Here is a 12,535-nt window from a genome sequence, read left to right on the forward strand (position 1 = left end):
GGGGTCGATCCCTGGGTGGGAAGATCCCCCGGAGGAGGAAAAGGCAGCCCACTCCAGTATGCTTGCCTGGAGAACCGCGTGGTCAGGGGAGCCTGGTGGGCTACGGTCCCAAAGAGTGTGACTGGACTGAGCTACCGAGCGCCCGTGCGTATAAACCGACACGGACTCTTACTCAGTGCCGTCGTCAAGGACTCTTAGTGCCGTCGTCAAGTAGTCAGTGGCAGCGATTTTACGTACAGGGAGTGCAGTCGGCAGAGGGCGCCTGTGCCTTTAACTCCATTCTTTTCATGCTTGGGGCAAGAGTTTTTTGTCTTTTGCAGAGAAGAGAGAGGCAGGAGAGGTGGTTTTTCGGGAGGTGCTGAACTCCGCGTTGCTGCCCCCGCTGGCCGACTTTCTTTCTAGCACAGACTTCAGGAAGCAGTGGGCCTAGCGCTTCAGTACAGAGCTCCTGCGAGACTTCATAGGAAAATTACAGAGGCACAGATGGAATCGAACCGTTCACTTTCACCCTTTTCCTCTATATCATTTTATTTTCATTGCCGACTAAAAATTGTCACTTACCATCCAGTTCTGTAAGAATGCAGTCACTGGCCTCGGTAGCCACTGACCTTCACCAGCCCCTGAAGGAAGTGCAGGGTGGCGATCAGGAGCCAGGCACTCTGCTCCAGGAAAATCTGGAAGAACAGGCCTTCAGATAGTTAGACATTTTCAGGAGAAGATTGTATGAGCCCAGTTCTTGCAACTCTGTATCTAGAAAAGGACTAAAATCATGACTGCAGATACCTGTTCCTCATGACTAGCAGTGTGTGCGTGCACGCTAAGTCACGTCAGTCGTGTCCGACTCTTTGCGACCCAGTGGACTGCAGCCCGCCAGGCTCCTCTGTCCGTAGAATTTCCCAGGCAAGAATACTGGAGTGGATTGCTATGCGCCCCCTTCAGGGGATCTTCCAACCCAGGGATTGAACCTTCATTTCTTATATCTCCTGCATTGGCAGGCAGGTTCTTTACCACTAGCGCCACCCAGGAAGCCCCGTGACTAGCAGTAAGTAATGTTCTGCAAAAATACGTGTTTCATTGTATGTACCGCCTTTACCAGAATTACATGTATGCTGACTGCCCTCCCCCCCTTTCTTGGAGCAGTTTCTCAGATCCATCGCGAGAGGCTGTCTCCTGGGCTCATTTTGCTCCAGATAAAAACTCATAACTCCCTGGTTGTGCATTTTTTTCAATTGACATTATTTATCAGATCTATTTCCTTTGAGATTAAAACAACCCAAAAGGTAAGGTAGTTCTTAGTAAGAAAGCTCATCGTGGAGGGAAACATATCTTAGTTCTAAATATTATATATCATTCTAGAGTTATGAAACAAGATGGGCTTTTTCTCTGAAAGAACAAAGATCTGGCAGTTGATGGTTTTTAAAAGTCAGAGAGACTTTATTTCATTCCCGTGTAACTGGAAGCTGGGAGTCTTCAAAGTGTTTCTAAAACCAAAGATATTTCTTCACATGTATGGCAACTCATAAATCTGTGGGCAAATAAACTGTTTTCAAAAGCCCAGATTTGTTTTTGAAATAAAATATACGCTTGTGTTTCCCAGATCTGTATTTAAAATGATGCGGAGAGCTATTTATGTGGTGTCAGACTCGAAAAGACCGCCAGCATTTCAAAGCGCTCAAGTAAACAGTGGCTGACTCTGTCACTCCCTGCAGAAATCTTCCCCAACTGTTTTTTAATCTTGCAAATTTTTTGATACTTGTACATATCCAAAGATGGCTCAGTGGGTAAAGAATCCACCTGCAACGCAGGAGACACAGGACACTCAGGTTTGATTCCCGCATCAGGAAGTTCCCCTGGAGAACTTGGCAACCTGGCACCCCGCTCTGTATTCCTGCCTGGAAAATCCCATGGACAGAGGAGCCTGGCGGGCCACAGTCCCGGGGGTCACAAAGAGTTGGACACTGATGAATAAACACACACACAGTCTTACATTTTCGTGGGTCAAATATATGTATCATTTGTTTCTTTTATTTCCCTGTTAAACAGTCATTCCTAACCCCAGATCAGTTGAAGAATTACTCATATTTCTTCCGTTTGCTTAAAAAAAATACTTTCAAAACATTACAGAACTTTCTCTTGTCTTGTTTTGGCATGTCAGATCAAGTGAAGATCAGATCATTTTTCTCCCAAATACTTAGTTTCTTAACACTGTTTCTTATATGAGCCATTTCTATCTTGATTAATGAAAATATAAAGTTTTTAGATATCTCTGAATGTATTTGCTCTTTCAGTTCTTGCACCAGTTTTTATTATTATTATTTTCCTATTAATTTTTCAAAAAATTCTTAGCTTCTGTCACTTGTTTAATTTTTCAGATGAACGTGGGGATTATTTTTATTTACTTTTTAATGTACTTTATTTTATTTTTATATTTTCTTGGTCATGCTGTGTGGCATCTGGGGTTTTAGTTACCCGACCAAGGATCAAACCCGCACCCCTTGAATTAGAAGGTTGGAGTCTCAACCCTGGACCAGGGAAGTCCTAGGGATCATTTTTAAAGTTGGAGAGTTGAACCATAAAGAAAGCTGAGTGCCGAAGAACTGATGCTCTCGAACTGTGGCGTTAGACAAGACTCTTGAGAATCCCTTGGACAGCAAGGAGATCAAACCAGTCAGTCCTAAAGGAAACCAACCCTGAATATTCACTGGAAGGACTGATGCTGAAGCTCCAATACTTTGGCCACCTGACGTGAACAACAGTGGACTCTGGGTTCGACCTGGGCTCGGGCTCTCACCAGGACCCCTGTTTTCCATGTGTTTGTACAGCCTCATTTTCCTTTTCTACAAAGTATCAATCTCGAATTGTGCTGATGACTAGATGAGGGGATATCTGTGAAGTGCTCAGTGGCTCAAGAAATACTAGTTGTAATAATGCCATAATTATTCTATTATTCATGTATTCTTCCCCCAGACCTTTTGCAAGAGGTGGTGGTAAAACAATGAGCAACTTTTAGACCTTTTTCTCTTTGATCTGTTGTAAAGGTTGAAAATCTGTAAGGCAAATTGCTATTTTGATATTTTAAAGATAGCAGAAAAGCTGTGGTTTTTCCAGTAGTCACGTATGGGTGTGAGAGTTGGACTATAAAGAAGGCTGAGTGCTGAAGAATTGATACTTTAGAATTGTGCTGGAGAAGCCCCTTGAGAGTTACTTGGACTCCAAGGAGATCAAACCAATCAACCCTAAAGGAGGTCAACTCTGAATACTCATTGGAAGGACTGATGCTAAAGCTGAAACTCCAGTACTTTGGCCACCTGATGTGAAGAGCTGACTCATTGGAAAAGACCCTGATGCTGGGAAAGATGGAGGGCAAGAGGAGAAGGGGGTGACAGAGTATGAGATGGCTAGATGACATCACTGACTCGACGGACATGAGTTTGAGTACGCTCCAGGAGTTGGTGATGGACAGGGAGGCCTGGCGTGCTGCAGTCCATGGGGTCGCAAAGAGTCGGACACGACTTAGCACCTGAACAATAGCAAAGAAAGACCCAGGACTGCGGAGGCTGCAAAACTGCTCATTTACATGAGTATGTTCATCGGGATGGCGTAAATTAAATAAATGTAATTTGTTAAGTAAGGGGGCACCTTGACCTCTCTACCGCAAGGTCAGCATGGGGTTCCTTTCAGTTGCAGCGTGCCCACATCGCCTCAGACACACTGGTGCAGACGAGCCCACATGTTCTGTGTTCAGAACAGGTGATCGGGAAGTGGAGAGGGGAGGAATTCAGCTTTGTGCTTGAACTTTGTGTTTGAGACGGGCAGACAATTAAATGCCTAAAGCAGCACAGGAAAGCGGCTTGAACTTTAAGAATGTTCCTTCTCCTCCCTTCTCCTGCTTCGCCCCGAGATTTTCACATTTATATTAATTATCTTCACAGCTCATATTAGGTTATACAATAGAATCTGAATTTCAAATAAATGTCAAAATCAGAAAACAGGCCTATTACCCTTCACAGGCAGCCAGGGAAGAAAACGCACTTCTGTTCCTGAAGCGTGTTGTCCTGTGAAGCACTGACCTTATTTTTCAAATACCTTGTCACCAAAACAACCAGGAAATCTCATTAAAGAGTCCCCAGGGTGCTGGGGCTGTGGCGGGGCGTGGCCACGTGGAAGAGTGAGCCGTGACTCCGAGGCCGGGCCTGCCCCCGCTGGCCGGGATGCCCTGGGAGCCTCTCCCCGCTGGACCCAGGCCTCTCGTCCAGGGAGGGAGCACGTGCACCCGCTGGTCTTCAGTGTCCTTTCAGGGTGTTCCCTTCTCTGGGCGGACACGGGAGGCACCACTCTGCGTCTTTTTCCGAGCCGTTCCCAAGAGGATGTGGTGCTTTGGTCCTCACTCAGGCTCACGGCGCTCATGTCGATAAAACTCATCCCCGCCCCAGCGGTGCTTCTCCGTTGGTGTGTGTGTTTGTTTGCCTCATTGTGAAACAGAGCAGGACCCTACGGTCCTTTTCCCCCAGGTCCTCAGCCTGCTGTTTTGTCTCTGGACAAAGAATAAGTTCCATAAGAGACGTGAGACAATGCAGAAGCAAAGGATAACAGTCAAAGGAGACCAAATAATAGTAGCTCAGTCACTGAGCAGGGTCAAGGAGCTTGAGTTCCCTCTCCCGGGCTATAGATGACATTCTGAGCCACATCCTGGGAGCTGTCCTATGGATACTGAAACCCCCACCAGGTGGAAGAAGTCAGCTACATGACGACCAGCCTGTGGCTAAGACATAAGCTGCCACAGTCCTGAAAATTGGCCTCAGGGACACAGACTGGCCCTGTGTTTTCCTGAGGAGCAGTGGGTCAGCATCCACTGATTCCGTGCACTCAGAGATGTTCTAGATCAGAGCTGCTGTGACTAACGGGAATTGACTGTGTATTATTTTCATTGTTTTCACGATTCAGGAATCTTGCAATTTGAATTAAATGCTTTCATGTACTAGCTAATCCTTAAAACTTATAAAACTTACAGAAAAATGCAGAACTATGTTTCCAGGGGGTTTAGCAGAGAGCTCAGGATGATCAGGACTGGTTGGGGCTGCTCAGGGCTGACGAAAGCTGATATGTGGACCTCAGTTTCACTCTCCATCTCGATGCGGTGTTCAGGCATGATCTAGCAGGTGTGTGGCTACCTTCTCTGAAATAAGAATTAAGGAGTGCTGCTTGATTTCCATCCTGGTGAATGACTTGCTGAGAAACCTCAGTGCTGTCCTTTGGTTATTTTCATTAGGTCTGCTGTAGGGAGAGGACGGAGCAGTTGCCGTATCACTGTGAGTTAACAGATGGTGTCTCTTCTCAGTGAAACAGCAATTCGGAAATGCCTAACATGGGTATTCCTAGTGGGGGTTACTCCTTTGACCTGGGAAGAGGTTCTTTTTAAAGGACAGAAACATCATCCTGTTCCTCCAGGAGCTTAAAATCCAAGAGATGGGCCAGTGTCCTGATGGGTGGGCGCAGTGAGGGTTTCGTGGGTTTCTCAGGAAGAAAGAAGGGATGGGTCCGTTCTATGTGGGCAGAGTATGAAGGATAAGACCTGGTGTCACAGAGGTGGAGCATCTCTAGGGTTACGGACCATGTCAACAGGAAGCTGTGTTTCGGTTTGAAAAGAAAACTCAAAAGGAACTTACCAGGACTGTGTCTGTTGCAAAAGTGAGGTTGGCTGGCATTTATCAGGAGAGGACGAGCAGTGGGAACATCAGGGGCAGCCTGGGACCAGGACTAGCCAGCCTGCCGTGACCTGGTGCTCCTTTCGGTCAGGAGGCTCGTGCGGGCCAGCCCAGCAGTGTCTGTCTATCCTAGTGTGGCCAGGAGGAGCCAAGAAAGAGAGGAAGAAAGCAAAGGCTGCAGAGAGGGGTGGCACTGAGCCACCATCTGTAGGTCGAGAAGTGTTTCAGGCTGTTAGTGTCGACCTGATAATTGCGGAGCTATCAGCTGTACTTCAGGAAAATATAAAAAAGGAGATACAGCTGGGGGAGAGAGAAGGTGGGATGATTTGAGAGAGCAGCAGCATTGAAACATAACTGTTACCATGTGTAAAGTAGACAGCAGTGGGAATTTGCTGTGTGACACAGGGAACCCTAGGTTGGTGCTCTGTGACAACCTAGAGGGGTAGGCTGGGGAGGGGACACACGTATGCCTATTGCCAGTTCATGTTGATGTACGGCAGAAACCAACACAAAATTGTAACAGTTATCCTCCAATTAAAAATAAAATAAAAAAAATACAGAAGCAGACAAAAAAAAGTAATTATGGAGATACAAACTGGCAAAGACTCTTTCCTCCACTCTAGCCAAGACTCCAGGATTTTGTATGCAGCAACTTTATTTGGAGGATCTTAGATGAAATCAGTTTATTTAGAATATTTAGGAGAGAAGGATTTTTAACCTGGAGGCCGTGTCTTCTGTGTAACAGTATTATTTCTAATTACCTAAAATAGTTTTTAATATGCAGTTTAGTGAGTTGATTTAAAACAAGTTTTAATTTTACTTGCCATAGCCATTCAGCTTGCTAATTATTTCTGGGTGAGCACGTTGGTCTTTTTCATTAGCTAAGTATTTTTTTTAATTTTGAGACTGTTCTGTACATGTGGGGGTATGACATTTATTTGAGCGCTGAATTTAGTGGATAATGAATTATGCTGTCAGTCTCCAAATGTGTACCGTGTGGAACTAGTATAAATACCTTTCGTTAAAGACAAAAATAAATGACGATTAGTTGATTGACCTAAGTTGAGATTAACTAGCAGTTTTGATGTTTCATTTGACTTTGATAAGACTATGAAAAGCATTAAGGATGAATGTGGTATATTTGTTTTACAGTGTGTTATTTTTTATATGCATTGAGAAGAATTTATTCCCCCTGGCATACTTAAGGAAGTATTCATACTAATGGGGACTAGTAATATGAACTTAATTTTAACTGATATTTTTCTCAAGTGAAAATTTGTGAAAGAGTGGTTGGGAGTTCAACTGCCATTCCAAACATGCTGACATCTTTAGATACTTACTAACCAGGCTTTAAGTTAATTTTGCAGCATCCTTTGTCTGCAGTCGTTCCCTCATGTATTTGTTTAATTACAGATTTTCACCTTTTGACTTGTGACAGCAAAACTGATTTCTCTTGGAACTGAGTCCAGTGATGTGTGTGTGTGTGTGTGTGTGTTTTAAAAAATCCTTTAAAAAGTTGTGTTTTTCCATTTGTCTGTGTCCATCACAAAATACTTTTCTCTTGAGGACTCCTCTATTCTTGAATAATTAAGAAGTTTCCAGCATGGCAGAACACTTTCCAATCTTTCATTCTTCAAAACACGGCATTTATGAGCAAAGAATGGTATTGCTAGTCATTTCTCCACTGAATTACAGTGATGAAAAGACATCTCTTCTGAATGGGAATGTGGCCTTGTGTATTCAGATAACCATTGTGTTTAGAATTGCCTTCGTTGCTCCTTTTTTCTCCCCCCTTAGACTTAATTTTAATAAAAGACATTATCTACACACAAGGTGCCGATCACATACGAAGGCTATGGTGTCGGGGGGTGTGAGGGGCTCTGATCTGCGTGCCCGGGCGCTGCCTCTCCTCGGGCCTGCCCTCCGAGCGAGCTGCCAAGCTCTCGCGTAATTGTCTTGACAAGTGTGCACTCCTTCATGGAGCAGCTGGGCCTCTGCCAGCCTGCAGAAGCCAGGCACCCCAGGTGGCAGAGTCCAGTGCCACCTTCTTGCTGGTGGCTTTAAGCCATTCCTTAAACATGTTGCTGAAACCAGTGGTGGATAGATAGTTATTTGAGGTAAGGATGGCATTCATTTGTTCTGGCGGGGTAAGAGCATTTGCGAATGGTAAAGGGTGGCTGGTGTTTCCAAGCTGCAGATGCTCCTGTGTTCCGGAGCCTTCTCTTTCTGCCTTGGGGGCTCCCTTGTGCCACTTACATGCTCCAGAATCCATCGGAAAAACACATCTTGATGGTGCATCTTCAGAAGAGAGAGTTTGTATGCTTCATGCTGTCTGGTGTTAAAGGGCCTGAAGTAGGAAAGCAAGCAAGGTTGTTGAGCCAGTGCCCACGGCCACATCTAGGAACTGGGCACACCAGATGTGGGGAAAATAGTCGTGTCCACACGGGCAGAGCTCAAGGAAGCAGTCTGGGCGCTCCTGGTGCCGCTGTGCGTTCACACGTTCTCCTGGGCGATCCATGTTACTGCAAGTAAGTGATACCCAGACGCGGTGTCCACCTGGCCCTGTCCTGGTTATGTGCTGGAGGGAGGCACGCCCATGTCCACAGATGCCTGGGCGATCCGTGTTACTGCAAGTGAGTGATACCCAGACGCGGTGTCCACCTGGCCCTGTCCTGGTTATGTGCTGGAGGGAGGCACGCCCATGTCCACAGATGGTTACCTCCCCGTAGGTTCATTTGGCGTGAGAAGTGCGACTCTTTCTGTTTCTATTGGCTTCAACCAAGCCAGCAGGAGGCTGCCCAGTGAATTCCAGAGTCTCTGCAAACAGTATCTTCTCGTCTTTCTGCACATCTAGGCTGGACTCTCTGTGTGTTTTTTTCTTAATAATAAAAGAATCTTAATAAAAGAAGATTTTATTCTTCGTGTGTTGCATAAAACCCCTCCCCAAATAGCCCCCCGTTATTCTCCAGGGTGGAGCTCTCCTGATAACGTGTGGCCTTGTCCCCGGGGACAGACTTCCATTTGCTCAGGGCCTTTCCCTTCTGGTCTTCCTCTCCCAGGGACGGAACTCTGCCTGGGTCCTGGTGACCCTTTGGTAAGATCTTTGCTCTATTTGAAAAGTTTTAGCTGTGTTCTTGGCTTCTTTAACTCCTTCAGTTTGGGTCATATGAACATTCTGTAACCCAATCTTGTTTGTTTGTCTAAAATGTATAAATGTCTTGATACAGATTTTCCTGAATTCAGAACTAGCTTCTACTAACATTGTAGTAGTTGTTGTTCATTCGCTCACTCGTGTCCGACTCTTTGTAGCCCCATGGACTGTAGCCCGCCAGGCTTCCCTGCCCTTCATTATCTTCTGGAGTTTGCTCAAACTCATGTCCATTGAGTCGGTGATGCCATCCAACCATCTCATCCTCTGTCACCCCCTTCTTTTCCTGCCTTCAATCTTTCCCAGCATCAGGGTCTTTTCCAATGAGTTGGTTATTTGCATCAGGTAGCCAAAGTATTGGAGCTTCAGCTTTAGCATTAGTCCTTCCAGCAAATATTCAGGGTTGATTTCCTTTAGGCTTGACTGGTTTGATCTCCTTGCAGTCCAAGGGACTCTTGAGTCTTCTCCAGCACCACAGTTCAAAAGCATCAATTATACTAACATAACATGATGTGTTTTATTTCTCTACACTATTTTATTACAGTTCCCTTCTGAGTAACATCACCTATGAGATAAGAGAGGTGAAAACACTTTAATTGAACCCATTTACTGTTTTGCCATTTAATTAAAATTCCAATAAGCCTGTTAATATGTCAAGCTGAAACTCCAGTACTTTGGCCACCTCATGTGAAGAGTTGACTCATTGGAAAAGACTCTGATGCTGGGAGGGATTGGGGGCAGGAGGAGAAGGGGACGACAGAGGATGAGATGGCTGGATGGCATCACTGACTCGATGGACATGAGTCTCAGTGAACTCCGGGAGTTGGTGATGGACGGGGAGGCCTGGCGTGCTGTGATTCATGGGGTCGCAAAGAGTCGGACACGACTGAGCGACTGATCTGATCTGATCTGATTAATATATCAAAATTAAAGAAAATGCTATTTCTAGAAGTACCGAAAGGTCATTCCCTAACACACACATGCCTGAAAAAGTAAAACATGTTATTTGTCCTGAGAAAGGAGGCAAGGGGAGGCTAGAAAGGTAGTTGGGTCCCTCCAAAGCCATATGTGAATTTTCTGCTCAGCCATGAGAGTTTTAAAGGGAAAAACTGAAGAAATAATCTCAGCTAATCACTGAGATGGGGGAGCGGTTAGGCTGGTGTGCCAGCTGGTGGACTTCTTGTGATTTTTCTTTAGATGTTAGCTTGTTCTCATAGTTTGTTCGAGAGATTACTGAAGGGGGTGCTAGGGAAGCAGTCTGGTCACCTGTTAATGACTTAGGCTTCATTTCTATTCCTCTGATCTATGGAAAGAACCAAAAGGTTCTTTGCATCAGGTGGCCAAAGTATTGGAGCTTCAGCTTCAGCATCAGTCCTTCCAGTGAATATTCAGGGTTGATTTCTCTGGACCACACGACGTCTTGCCAACAGGTTAGGCAAGGCACTGTGTGGTCCAGAGATCTGAAAGGTGTGCTCGGGCTGGAGATGAATAGAACAGGGGGTGTCTGGTTTCAGGTTAGTGACAAGACAAACAGGGCCCCCTCTTCAGAGCTCTTTCCTGCCCAAAGTTGCTCACGGCCTTACTTTTCAGCTTCTTGTGAAAAGCAGTATTTTGGACATTTGCCTACTCAACATTGTGACATCTGTCAAGGAGCCTGGTGACCATGGAGTTTGATGTCCCCCAAGGAATGAGTGTGCAGTCACTACAGAGTAAATGAAACTGATTACACATAGAATGAACAGATTCTTCCCGTTTCTGAAACCCGAAAGAGCTCAGCCTTGAAACCGCTCTTTCTGCAGCAGCTAATGCTGGAACCGAGGCTGGTAAATCAACACCACGCAATGCCCGTCACTGACTCTGGACCACAGTGAGGTTTGACCGTGAACCTGGAGACGAGACACGGAAGGGTTTCATGTCACTAAAGGAGAGGTTATGCCACGTGGCTCTTCTTCCGCCAGAAGCGGACCCAGCAGCGCAGTCGCTAAGCTGGATGAATGTGGGATTGATGACGTGGCTGTGTCACCCGTACTTAACTTCAGCCTGTGCAGGTCGCTCCAGCCGCAGACACACGCGTGGAGTCATCCGGGCAAAATCTGGAGTTCATCCTGCGTTCTCTGTCTCAGTGGGCGACTGTTTTTTTAACAGGCTGGGTTCTTTTTTTAACCTTTAATGGGCCATGTTTAACCTTTAATTTAACTTATATTGTGTCTTATACTGGCAATGAGTTAAGTACATTATGAACAGGATCTTTCCCTAGGAGATAGGTACTGTTTTCTATGAGAAGCCTGAGAGCCAAAAGCAGTCAAAGCCTGTGTGCAGTGATAGCACCTTCCCCAGAAGGCTCCTGAGCGTGGAGACAGCACACGCCTTTGGAGAGAAGAGGCTTTCTTGTGTCTCCCAAGGGCGCTGAGCCGGGTCGCTGACAACCCACCAGCGTGACTGAGTGCTGAGATGCATAAGGCGGCTCGGGCATATTTAAAATTTATATCCACAGCGGTGACAAGCCTGAGCACTGTGGAGGGGAAGACAGATTTCCGCTGAAGCTCAGCCAAAAACACTTTCCGCCACAACTCTGACAAAACAGTGCCATAAATGAACAAATCCAGAGAGTTTCTGGGTTCCATGAAAACTTCTTACGTGACGGCTCACACACCAGGTCTACACCCAGGCGTCTAATAAGCCACCTCATAGGTGCACAGGTGTTTAATTCGGAGCTGGGTGTTCTCAGCTTCGTCATCCAGGTGGGCTGTGATGCTGGGGTGCACCCCCGGGGTGCTCTGGATGGTCACTTGGAGCAATGTTGTTCCCGTCTAATGTGTTATTATCATGAAATTAAGTGCTTTCTTGGTAGTATGTAGAGCCTAGAAGTCAAATAACCCACCTACCTGTGGGCTTGATAGTAACTCATTGGTAACTGCCAAGTTTTAGAAGATGGGTTTGGCTGATTTAAGTTCACAGCAATTGTTTTTACCACTGTAGGGATTTGACATCTAAAGCTTGTCATGCCCGAGATCCCCGAGTCCGGGTGAGGATGCCCTGCTCCTGGTTTCCCGTGGGTGTGCAGTGGAAACCTGCTCTTTTACCAAACAGACGTGTCATTGATGGGATCCTGCGATGGTATTAAGTGGGAGTGACATGACCAGATGTGAGGGTAGAAAAGATTTGCATCTATAAAAATAGTTCCAGCTGTCCACTGGTGTGGTCTATCACTCTGTGTAATATTTCCTTAAGCTTTTCACTTCTGTTTTTTTTTTTTTTAAATTACATAAAAATAACCATTACCTAAATTGATGTATTTTATTTGAAACAAACAAAAAAAAAGTGTTGTTCATGTCATCTTACAATATAGTGAACTATTCTGGAAGTCACCTTTTGGCAGAAGTGAGCAGAACTTGGTGATTATGAGGATGGAGTTGGGGGATGGCAGTTCAAACCTCCCTCCATCCTTCAGGGCCCGGTGGATGCAGTCACGGGCTTCCTTTCAGGAGTGAGACCCCGAATGGAGTCAGAATAAAAGGAGGTCGTCACATCCATAGGTTTGTTCCATGTGAGGGATCCAGGACATGACATGACATGAATAAAGGACATTTTCTTCAATTTCATTGTCTCGAGTGTCCAGGGAAGGACAACTGGAGATTGGGGATCCAAGCATGATGTTCATGATTCTCTTGATGTGGCGGGG

At 45.7% G+C, this 12,535-nt stretch overlaps 1 protein-coding gene across 2 annotated transcripts in view; it reads left to right on the top strand.

Moving 5' to 3' along the window:
- Positions 1–12,535, top strand: part of FARS2 (phenylalanyl-tRNA synthetase 2, mitochondrial) — a 302,230-nt gene that overhangs the window by 30,063 nt on the left and 259,632 nt on the right. The gene's annotated exons all lie outside the window — the stretch shown is intronic.

The sequence above is a fragment of the Bison bison genome, unplaced genomic scaffold (genome assembly GCF_000754665.1).
Source record: "Bison bison bison isolate TAMUID 2011002044 unplaced genomic scaffold, Bison_UMD1.0 scf7180017864053, whole genome shotgun sequence".
Classification (NCBI taxonomy): domain Eukaryota; kingdom Metazoa; phylum Chordata; class Mammalia; order Artiodactyla; family Bovidae; genus Bison; species Bison bison.